At 60.6% G+C, this 11,448-nt stretch overlaps 1 long non-coding RNA gene across 1 annotated transcript; it reads right to left on the bottom strand.

Annotated features, from left to right (window-relative positions):
* Positions 1 to 2,551: 2,551 nt before the first annotated feature.
* LOC107973294 (uncharacterized) lies at positions 2,552 to 7,359 on the bottom strand. The gene is made up of 3 exons (XR_001715580.4): positions 6,439 to 7,359; positions 5,961 to 6,251; positions 2,552 to 5,342 (listed from the first exon to the last, which is right to left on the bottom strand). It is a non-coding gene; the product is annotated as an uncharacterized LOC107973294 (long non-coding RNA).
* Positions 7,360 to 11,448: the final 4,089 nt, after the last annotated feature.

Below are 11,448 nucleotides of genomic sequence, written 5' to 3'. Positions count from 1 at the left end.
AGGGGGAAGGCGGCCGTCCCCTGGGGGAGAAGGCGGCCATCCCTTGGGGGAGAAGGCGGCCGTCCCCTGGGGGAGAAGGTGGCCGTCCCCTGGGGGAGAAGGTGGCCGTCCCCTGGGGGAGAAGGTGGCCATCTCTTGAGGGGGAAGGCGGCCGTCCCCTGGGGGAGAAGGTGGCCGTCCCCTGGGGGAGAAGCTGGCCATCTCTTGAGGGGGAAGGCGGCCGTCCCCTGGGGGAGAAGGTGGCCGTCCCTTGGGGGAGAAGATGGCCGTCCCCTGGGGGAGAAGGCGGCCGTCCCCTGGGGGAGAAGGTGGCCGTCCCCTGGGGGAGAAGGTGGCCGTCCCTTGGGGGAGAAGGTGGCCGTCCCCTGGGGGAGAAGGCGGCCGTCCCCTGGGGGAGAAGGCGGCCGTCCCTTGGGGGAGAAGATGGCCGTCCCTTGGGGGAGAAGATGGCCGTCCCCTGGGGGAGAAGGCGGCCGTCCCCTGGGGGAGAAGGTGGCCGTCCCCTGGGGGAGAAGGTGGCCGTCCCTTGGGGGAGAAGGTGGCCGTCCCCTGAGGGAGAAGGTGGCCGTCCCTTGGGGGAGAAGGTGGCCGTCCCCTGAGGGAGAAGGTGGCCGTCCCTTGGGGGAGAAGGTGGCCATCCCCTGGGGGAGAAGGCGGCTGTCTCCTGGGGGAGAAGGTCGCCATCTCTTGAGGGGGAAGGTGGCTGTCCCTTCGGGCAGAAGGGTGGCAGTCCCGCCGAGAGCCCCATTCTCTCCTTTGTCCTGTCAGGGTGGTGATGACTTCTGCCCACACGGCAGGAAAGGACAGAGAGGCTTCCACCCGCGGTCTGAGGGGCTGTGTCAGGAGGCGTGAATCCGCACCCTGGTGCCTGGCTGGATGGGGGGCAGGCGGGATCCCTGGATCTTGGGGTGAGGGGAGGCCCTGACTTCACTGGCTCGGGCTGGACCTCAGGTGGTCTGGGCCACTGGTCTGTGGCTGTGTGAGTGGCCCAGCCCATCTGGTGCTGCTCAGGACATGATTGGGCAAGTGATCACCTACGAGGGCGGGGGCAGAGCTGGGGATCCCGCTGGGGAGGCAGCAGCTTCTCACACGTAGCGCCGTGTCTCTGCCCCACAGCCGGCGCCCACCCCAGCGACTCGGGTCCTTGGGTGTTGGACTGGACTGCAAGGCGGTGGCCCCGGCCTACAGACAGCGCTTCCCAAAGCAGGCAACTGGACCTAGAATTTCAGAGGCCAGAGTTGGGTGCAGTTAGGGGTCCCAGCCCAGCTCCTCACTTGCAGATGGAGATGCTGAGTTCTGGAAGGTTCTGTGCTTTGCCCAAGACCCCCCCACCAGCTGTGGCAGAGCCCTCACTTTCACCGGTTCTAGACTCTGGCTCTTCTGAAGGCCCTGGGATCCCTGTGCCCTGCGCGGGGGGTACAGCCTGCATGTCGATGTCAGGCGCCCGCCCAGTGACTTGGGGCAGAGGTTGGTGTTTCGGTGGCTCTGACGCCAAGCCTGTGCCCGGCATGGAGCTTGGGTTAGTGATGCATGGACAGGTGCTGGCACCCCTTTGAGAAGCAGCTGTGCAGGGCACAGGCCTCCCTTCAAATGCCTCTGGAAGTAGCTGGGGGCGGGCATGGGCGGACATGAATTCAGACTGGATGCCCTCTGGAACAGCCGCGTCTCCAGCCACTGTGGGCACGAAGGGACGGGTGCTCCCAACATGCAGATGTGTCTGAGGATGAACTTCAACCCGGGTATCTCCAGCAGCGCACATGCTGTTAGCGGCTTGGAGCACAGGGTCCCCCACTGGCTGGCCCAGGAGTGGGGCAGCCCCAGCCCTTCTGAGGATGAGGGACCCCTGTTTCTGGCCTATGTTGCCTGCTACTGGGAGGGCAGCGTCTTCACCATGGTGGACTTTGCCTTTATCCTGGACACAAATGTCACAGCTGCCTTTAGGGAGGTGCGTGGAGCCTCCCCACCCCCCGCCCAACGCACCACAGGAGGGGCCCCAGCTCCACCTGGGCCATGTCCTGCTCGGGTCCTTCCCTCCAGCCTGTGGCTGTGTGAGGCAGGGGTGCATCCGACGGCCACTCGCCAGCCACCCCCATCCCCACGAGGATGCCACCGCCACTCCAGGAGCCAGGACACCAGCCGCACAGAGTGCGAGGCAGGTACCCACATCCCAAGGGCCCCGCCTGCAAACCAGCTCCGAAGGCAGCACACGCCCAGCGCGGAAGGTGCCGGAAAGAGTCTCAGGGATGTGTGCCTGATGCATGTTTATGCTGCATGAAAAGGAAAACATTTCAAACCCCAAACAACCTTCACCTTTATCTAAATCTGGAAAAGTGTATTTTTTCATTTGTTCAGAAAGAGCATCTCTCAGAGGCAGCCTCGGCTGTCACTCGATATTAAACTGTCAGAAAGAAACTCCAGCCTCATAGCTCAATAAGCCATGCGGAACAAAAAAGAAATCACGGGCTCTTTTATAGATTTTACAAAAGCAAGATGATGCTTTTTTTCAGGATGCAAAAATCCCTTTTTTCTCTTTTAAGAAAACACAGTGTATAAAATCATGGTGCTAAGAATCAGATCAACAACCTGGATTTTAATGTGGGGGAAGAGCATTCAGCAGAGAAATCCTTTTCTCCCCAAACGAGAGCTGCGGACACCAGAGACAGTCCCGGGGCACCAGACATGTCGCGGCTTCTGGAGCGCGTTCTGGACTCTGGCTCCGGCGGGGGAGAGCCCCCTGGCTGTGATGATCCCCGGCTGACAAAGAGGACGCGGCCCCTGGGCCTGGGAGGTGGAGGCTCCGCCGGGTCTCCCTGAGCACCTGGTGCCCCCCCACCCCCGAACGTTGATGCAGCAGCAGGAGGGCGGGTCCCTGCACACGGTCCCAGTCACCACGGTCCCTGTCACCACGCTCCCTGTGGGTCCCGCTGTCCTACTAGACCCGTATGTGGCATCCGTGTCCACCAGACGCCCATGCGGCATCCGTGTCCACCAGACCCCCATGCGGCATCCGTGTCTACCAGACCCCCATGCGGCATATCCGTGTCCACTAGACCCCCATACGGCATCTGTGTCCACTAGACCCCCATACGGTATCCGTGTCTACCAGACCCCCATACGGCATCTGTGTCTACTAGATGCCCATGTGGCACGTCAGCACCTGGCGCCCGGAGTGGCTAGGGTCTCTGTGAACGGAAGTGGTGTGTGGCCATACATGAGAAATGGTTGGACCCCTCCTTGCTGGCCTCAAGATGTCCTTGGAGGCTGGCAGCCCCGGCCAGAACCGTGCAAATTTTTCCAAGGTGGCGTTGCCTCACAGGTGCCTGCACATTCCAAAGACTCAGAGAACCGCACGCGGCCCCCTCAGCTGCACGGGGGATGGGGAGACCCGCAGGGAGCGTGGCGACAGGGACTGTGGCGACAGGGAGCGTGGCGAGGGGGAGCGTGGTGAGGGGGAGCGTGGCGACGGGGAGCGTGGCGAGGGGGAGCGTGGCGACGGGGAGCGTGGTGACGGGGACTGTGGTGACAGGGAGCGTGGTGACAGTGACCATGGCGACGGGGAGCGTGGTGATGGTGACGTGTCTGCTGCCCAGTCGGCCTCCAGTCCTTGAGCCTTGGAGGGGCCGAGGGATGAAGGGGGACGGCGGTGAGCTCCACCTGTGCCCGGCCCAGCGGGAAGGAAGGAGGGAAGGAGAGCGGCGGGGTCAGTGGTGGGGCAGCAGCTTCCTGGCCTGTTCCTGGCTCTTTCCTGGGTATCTCGATGCTGCACTTTGATTGTAAATGGTCCAGCACAAAGGTGGAGACGGGCAGCCCTGGCCTGCTCGCCCAGCGGATGAGACCATCTCAGGGGCTGGCAGTGGGGAGGCAGGCGCTGCCTGGCTGGGCCCGCCCTGGATGCAGCTTCTCCACGATGCCCGGCCACGGCACAAAGGACAAGAAACACGTTTGTTCTGAGTCTCTCAAATAGGCATTCTGGAACATTCCCTTCCACCTGACTCTCCCCAGTTCCTAGTCCCCATCGACAGACCTCACTGAGGGCCCCAGACTCCTGGAGAGCCGTGGGCTGGGCTCTGCTGCTCTAACCAGATCCATCAACTCCAGCACTTTTAGGAAGAGACCCCCTGGGGCAGAGTTCCTGGGTGAGGGCTACCCCGCTCCCTGGCCTGGACCCTGCCCACTCCAGGTCCTGCAGCTGCCATGGGGCGATGCCGGTGGCCCTGGGCCTGGGCTGCAGCCGCTTGGTTCACGTTCTGGAGGCCCCGGCTCAGCGCCGGGCAGTGGCTCACGGTGTTCTGAGCAGGCGTTCTGGGCAAAAGCGCCCGCTGGGTAGCGCGGCTGAGGCCTGAGGGTGGGTGGTGCTGAGGTGTGTGCAAAGCTGCCTGGGCTGAGTCCCCGGCGCAGGCGGGCAGTGTCTGCAGCAAACGGAGGCCATTTTGAGTTCAGGTTCCCACAGCCAGAACAACCCTTCCCTGAGGCCGGCCTGTGTGCTCAGAGGTCAGAGTTGCAGGCCCTGGCATCTGCTCTCCGCATGAGGCCCAGAGGCCACAGCACACGTGTCTGGGATCGCCCAGTCCCACCTGGGACAGAGGAGCCTGTGACCCCTCGCTGTGCAACCTGCCTCCTGCCCTCGAAGCCATGCGTGGGTGCAGTGCCTTCCGCGACGCCTCCTTCCAGGGGTGCGGACTCTGCGGCGGAGTCTGCAGGCTGTTTGAGCTCCCTCCCGAGCCCCCACTTCTCCAGCCTGTCATAGCCCTGCGGAGGGTCCGAGAGGCAACTTCTGCCAGCGTTTAACACAGCTGAGAGAACACAGAAACTTCTCTTTTTTCATTTTTCCAGAAAGCAAACCCAAGTACTCTTGTCCCTGGCCCAAAAAACCTTCCCAGGACCACCACCAATTCCAGAGTGCAGGCCCAGATGCCCCTGCCAGCGTGTACCAAGTGTGAGTTTACCCATCGGGAGGGGCCTTTCACAGGGTCTCTGCAGCGTCTGTCCCCCCACCCCTCAGTGTCGTGCGGCAGGAACCCCACCTGCGTCCTGGGTGCCCCCTTCCCAGTCGAGACCCCACTCAGGAGCACCTCGGGCTGCCTGCCCGCTTGGGTCCGTCCGAGCCTGGCCCCTCGAGGGAGCTTGCTTGAAAGATGCACTGTTTTAATTAACTAGAAAAATGTTTCGCTTTGGCTTTTCAGTAAATATTTCATTAGTAGTGGCGGCGACGTCAACAATACTTCCTGCTGAGGGGCTTTCTTCCTCTAGGGAGCGTTAAAGAAGAGCTGCATATTCTATGCAGCCTCCCTGGAGTTTATGTTCATCCAGAGGCCCATCCAGAGGACAAGACGCCAGGAAAACTGCAACAGAGACAAGGAAAAGCGTGGAGGATTCACCCTGCGGCCCGGACACGTCCGTCCCCGCCAGCCGCAATGAGGGCAGGGGCACAGGAGAGGCCTCCGGACACGTCCGTCCCCGCCAGCCGCAGTGAGGGCAGGTGCACAGGAGAGGCCTTGGCCTGCAGCGGACACCCAGGACTTCCTTCTACCGGAGCCGGCCTGGCCTGCAGGGAGCAGCGTCTCTTCCTGCCCAGAGGCAGCCCGGGCCTCCCAGAAGCCAGGGAGGGGCTGGGGCTAGAGTGTCGGGCCCCCATCCATCACATGAGCCATGCCATCTCTTCTGTCTCATCCCCAGCAGTGGCCTCGGAAGGCTGACCCAACCAGCAGGCCTCGGGGACCCGCCCTGCTCCATCCCGGCCCTGCCGCCGGCACCATTGGCTGCCTGAAACTCCTGGTCCCCCTGCAGCCCTTGCTGTCTTGAGCCACCTGCAGCTGAGCTGCCTCTTGGCTCCCAACTTCCCCGCCACAGTGACCCTGACTAACCAGGCTGCCTGGGCATGGTGCACACTGAGAGCTCTGGGACCCCCGAGCTTTCCCGGCCCCGTGCCTCCCCCGCCTCCTAGGCGCCCCTCACGTCACCTGTGGGTGCAGCTCAGACCCAGGCACAGCAGCTGCGTCGTGCGTTTGGGCCTGCTCGAGCCCTGCTGGGCCTTGTCTCTGCCCTTGCACAGGCCGGGTTTGGCAGAGCCTCTACTGGAAGCCACGTGGGAACCTCTGGGGGCGTCCACCGCAGTCTTCACTGCACCTCCATCCTGACGTGTCCTGCCCGGTGGCCTTGGTTGCTGGATGTGGCCTTCTGGTATCTTAGACCAGAGGGGCCTGCAGAGCCCACCGTGGCTGTCACCCCACGGTCCTGGCAGTTGTGGGTTTCTGGACAGGGTGAGGACGCTCACATCAGACAGGCAGCAGCCCGAGACCTGGAGCCCTGGGGTGGGGGTCCTTGCTGGAGGCAGGGCCAAGCGTGGTGAGGGCTGGAGCCTGCTCCTCCCACCTGAGCCTCACACATCCCAATGCCCCGAAGTATCTTTTTTGTCAAGGTTTCTGGACCCTGGGTCACCTGCGTGGCTGCAGCCGTCTGGGTGCTGTGCTGTGGTCTGGAGTTTGTGCCGGGAGTGTGTGGCGCGCTGTTGAAGGGATGTTCAGGGCTCTGTGCTCCCTGGTCGACCCTGGAACATGGTGGATATGCCAGCTGATCCCGAGCTCCGTCTCTCAACACTTCTCCCAGGGGCAGAGAGGAACATGCGGGTGCCCGGGGCTGGGCCCCACCCCTCAACACCTGTCACCCCACTCTGCCCCACAGCCTTAATAAGGGGGTCCCGCTCACTGTAGGGACTGTCAGGCAGTCAGAGAGTGAGGCCTATGCCCTCCACGCCAGGCCCAGCTCAGGCACCTCTGCCAGGTGACATCACAGAGGCCACCACGCAGCCCCTGTGCCGCCCGCATGTGCCACCGGCTGCTGGCGAGACCCTGCCCTCCCCGCACAGTGACACAGGTAAGTGCTGGTCTCTGGGCGGCTCCACACGGCGGCTGCTTTCTTCCTCGGCTTCCTCATTCTTGGACATTTAGTTTTGTTGTCTTCCTGTTTCTTCATCAGCTGCCCTAAATCCCTTCCTAATAACAACTGGTTTCAATAACCCAACAGGTGCTGCATTTATTTTATTGATTCTCTGAAGACCCCGTTACTCCTCCTGCTAAACACCATCCCAGAGCTTCACAAACATCCGTGTGTCCATGTTTTGCACACAGGGGCTCTCTGGGAATGTCTGTGGCCTGCAGGTCTGCACACCTCCGTGGCAGCCCGTCACTGGCCACCCCACACGCGCGCCGTCCGGTGCTTCCAGACCACCTGCGATGGGAAAACCGTGGCTTTGGGGATGAGCAGACCCGGCGCAGTGCAAACCCCTGACCCATCTTCACTGTGGGTTTTTTATTGTGATGAGTGCTGGTGCCCAGCAACCCCAGCCAGGGTCGGTGCCCGGCCCACACGAGGGGACGGTCAACGCCCGATGCTGTCTCTTGCCTTCAATTAGGCCACAGCCCCAGTAAGACCGACCTCAAAGACAGCCTTGGGGCAAAGGGCGGGTAATGGTCGGCGGGGGGCACCCTGGGTGGTCCCTCCTCCTCCCCCATCTTTCCATCACCCACAGAACGCGTCGCAGGAACGAGAGGCCGACCACGCTGTTTTCCTTTCCAGTTTTGAGCCCCTCGCGTTTTCAGCTTGGAAACGTGAGTGTGAAGGAACAGCAAGGGCTGGACTGGGGCGCCAACGCTCGGCCGCTCGCTCAGAGCCATGACGTCCTGGGGCTGCTGAGTCACCGCGCGTAATTCACGTGAGCGCACAGAGAGGAACTGCGGCTCCTCTAACCAACCCATCGCCTTGGCGAGTGCAGGGCAGTCCCCGGACGCTGACCCTCCCGCTCCTTAGGGCACCAGTACCCGCTTCCAGTGCCGCCGTGCCAGGCCTCGGAGAAATTGCCGCCCATGGAGACGCGGCGCTCAGGTAAGCTGAAGAGCCCCACGTGCTACTGGGGACAGCATTTGCCACGGGAGCCAGGGTCACCTTGATAATAGAAAACCCCAGGGCCACCCCATAATAGAAGACCCCAGGGCCACCCCGATAATAGAAGACCCCAGGGTCACCCCATAATAGAAAACCCCAGGGTCACCCCGATAATAGAAAACCCCAGGGTCACCCTGATAATAGAAAACCCAGGGTCACCCCATAATAGAAAACCCCGGCATCACCCCGATAATAGAAAACCCCAGGGTCGCCCCATAATAGAAAACCCCAGGGTCACCCCGATAATAGAAGACCCAGGGTCACCCTGATAATAGAAAATCCCAGGGTCACCCCGATAATAGAAGACCCAGAGTCACCCCGATAATAGAAAACCCCGGCATCACCCCGATAATAGAAAACCCCAGAGTCACCCCGATAATAGAAAACCCCAGAGTCACCCCGATAATAGAAAACCCCAGAGTCACCCCGATAATAGAAAACCCCAGGGTCACCCCGATAATAGAAAACCCCAGGGTCACCCCGATAATAGAAAACCCAGGGTCACCCCATAATAGAAAACCCTGGCATCACCCCGATAATAGAAAACCCCAGGGTCGCCCCATAATAGAAAACCCCAGGGTCACCCCGATAATAGAAAACCCCAGGGTCACCCAATAATAGAAAACCCCAGGGTCACCCCATAATAGAAAACCCCAGGGTCACCCCGATAATAGAAGACCCAGGGTCACCCCATAATAGAAAACCCCGGCATCACCCCGATAATAGAAAACCCCAGAGTCACCCCGATAATAGAAAACCCCAGAGTCACCCCGATAATAGAAAACCCCGGCATCACCCAGATAATAGAAAACCCCAGGGTCACCCCGATAATAGAAAACCCCAGGGTCACCCTGATAATAGAAAACCCCAGGGTCGCCCCATAATAGAAAACCCCAGGGTCACCCCTAATAGAAGACCCCAGGGTCACCCCATAATAGAAAACCCCAGGGTCACCCCTAATAGAAAACCTTGCCCTGTTTTAGCAATGCTGCAATACTGATGGTACATTATTTCCATCACATATAAAACTCAGGTTTTACAAATGTACCTAAGATGTAAGGATGTTTTTTACTTAAGTCAGGAGCTAAACATCGGATTACACAAAAGCACCTCACGGAAAGGTTGACCCTGATTTTGGCTCCTGGCAGCTGCCCCTGCAGGTTTGCCCCCGTACTTGCCCCGCCAGTGTCCTCGCACCCTGAGATTCTCCAGATCCCTCCTCACTGCCTTCGGTCACGGTTCACAGGCCCCTTCGGAGAGGAAGGGATTCCACAGAGACTCAGCCTTGCAGCAGCTGCCTGTGCCTACAGTGTGGTTTGAAGGGAGAGGTTCACCATTTGTGAAGATGGCGGCTGGGCCCAGTGCATCTCTGGGGGCTCGGGCAGCCAGTGCTGCCATGAGAACTATCTCTGGAGGACACACAGGAGGCCTGGACTCTGAGGTAAGGGGCTGCCAAGCTCAGACCAGAGGAACCCCCACACTGCAGAGGCCACCTGACAATGCTAATGTCCACTTGAACAGCAGTGAAATATCACGCACGCTAACACATTGCACACTAACACACATCACACACGCTAACACATTGCACACACTAACACATCACACACTAACACACATCACACACACTAACACACATCACACGTGCTAAAACACATCACACAAGCACACATCACACACACTAACACATCACACACACGAAAACACATCACACAAGCACACATCACACACGCTAACACACATCACACAAACACACATCACACATGCTAACAGGTAACACGTTAACACATCGCACACTAACACATCAGACATGCCAAAACACATCACACATACACACCACACCAACACACACCACACCCACTAACACACACTAACACACATGCTAACACATCACACACGCTAACACCACAGGCGGATGCAGGAACAGCAGGCTCCCGCGGCCCAGCCTGAGCCAGCAGCTGGGCATCTCTGAGCCAGAGACCAGCTCCCACCGTGCCTTTCCCTGGCCCAGGCACCAGCAGCAGCCCTCAGAACCTGAGGCCCAGACCGGTGGGTGCAGCCTGGTCCCAGTGCTGCGGCACCCACAGCTGTGAGACAGACCTTCGGGGAGGGACCTCCAGCCGGCCCACACACCTCACACTGGACAGAGGGGAGTGTCCCTGGACACAGACCCCCGGCTCCGAACTGGACACAGGGAACATCTCCGGACACAGACCCCCTGGCCCCGAACTGGACACAGGGAACATCTCCAGACACAAACCCCCGGCTCTGAACTGGACACAGGGAACATCTCCGCACAGACCCCCTGGCCCCGAACTGGACACAGGGAACATCTCCAGACACAAACCCCTGGCTCTGAACTGGACACAGGGAACATCTCCGCACAGACCCCCTGGCCCCGAACTGGACACAGGGAACATCTCCAGACACAAACCCCCGGCTCCGAACTGGACACAGGGAACATCTCCAGACACAAACCCCCGGCTCCGAACTGGACACAGGGAACATCTCCAGACACAAACCCCCGGCTCCGAACTGGACACAGGGAACATCTCCAGACACAAACCCCCGGCTCCGAACTGGACACAGGGAACATCTCCGCACAGACCCCCGGCTCCGAACTGGACACAGGGAACATCTCCAGACACAGACCCCCTGGCCCCGAACTGGACACAGGGAACATCTCCAGACACAGACCCCCCGGCCCCGAACTGGACACAGGGAACATCTCTGGACACAGACCCCCTGGCCCCGAACTGGACACAGGGAACATCTCCGGACACAGACCCCCCGGCCCCGAACTGGACACAGGGAACATCTCTGGACACAGACCCCCCGGCCCCGAACTGGACACAGGGAACATCTCTGGACACAGACCCCCTGGCCCTGAACTGGACACAGGGAACATTTCTGGACACAAACCCCCTGGCCCCGAACTGGACACAGGGAACATCTCTGGACACAGACCCCCTGGCTCTGAGCTGCATGATGAGGGACAAAGGCAGCCACCTCTGGTTCCTAAGGCGGAGGAGCTGCTGGCGTTCCCAGCACTGCCAGAGCTGGGGTGGGCTGCAGGGGCGAGGACCGCCCGGCCTGACCCCACTGGAGAAGGCTGGCCGCACGGACCACAGAAGCGGCAGCATCGCGCTGGCCGTTTTCAGGCTGAAGGCAGGAGGGCATCCCAGGGATTTGCTTTTTGAAGCCGAGTTGTGTTGATTTGAAGCCACTTTCTCTTCCACGCTGTTTGTATCCACAGAACAGGCTGTCAGCCCAGAGGTGTCACCACGCGCCGCCTGCCCCAGGCCCTGCCCCGTGCCGCACCCAGTGCTATGAGAAGTGCTAAGTATTGCCTCCCGAAGACAGGACTCTCGGGCTGCTCTCCGGAGGGAGTGTGTGCCGGGCTCGGGCAGTGGCAGCCGCTGAGCAGGGACTTCCCGGCCTTCCCTGCATTGGGGAGGCTGCATGGGCGTGTCTGGCCAACGGAACCTGACTTCCTGAGGTCCATTATCT

This window comes from Pan troglodytes, chromosome 8 (assembly GCF_028858775.2).
Source record: "Pan troglodytes isolate AG18354 chromosome 8, NHGRI_mPanTro3-v2.0_pri, whole genome shotgun sequence".
Taxonomy (NCBI): Eukaryota; Metazoa; Chordata; class Mammalia; order Primates; family Hominidae; genus Pan; species Pan troglodytes.
The sequence above is the reverse complement of the archived record's forward strand: the minus strand, read 5'-3'. Positions and strand labels throughout refer to the sequence as shown.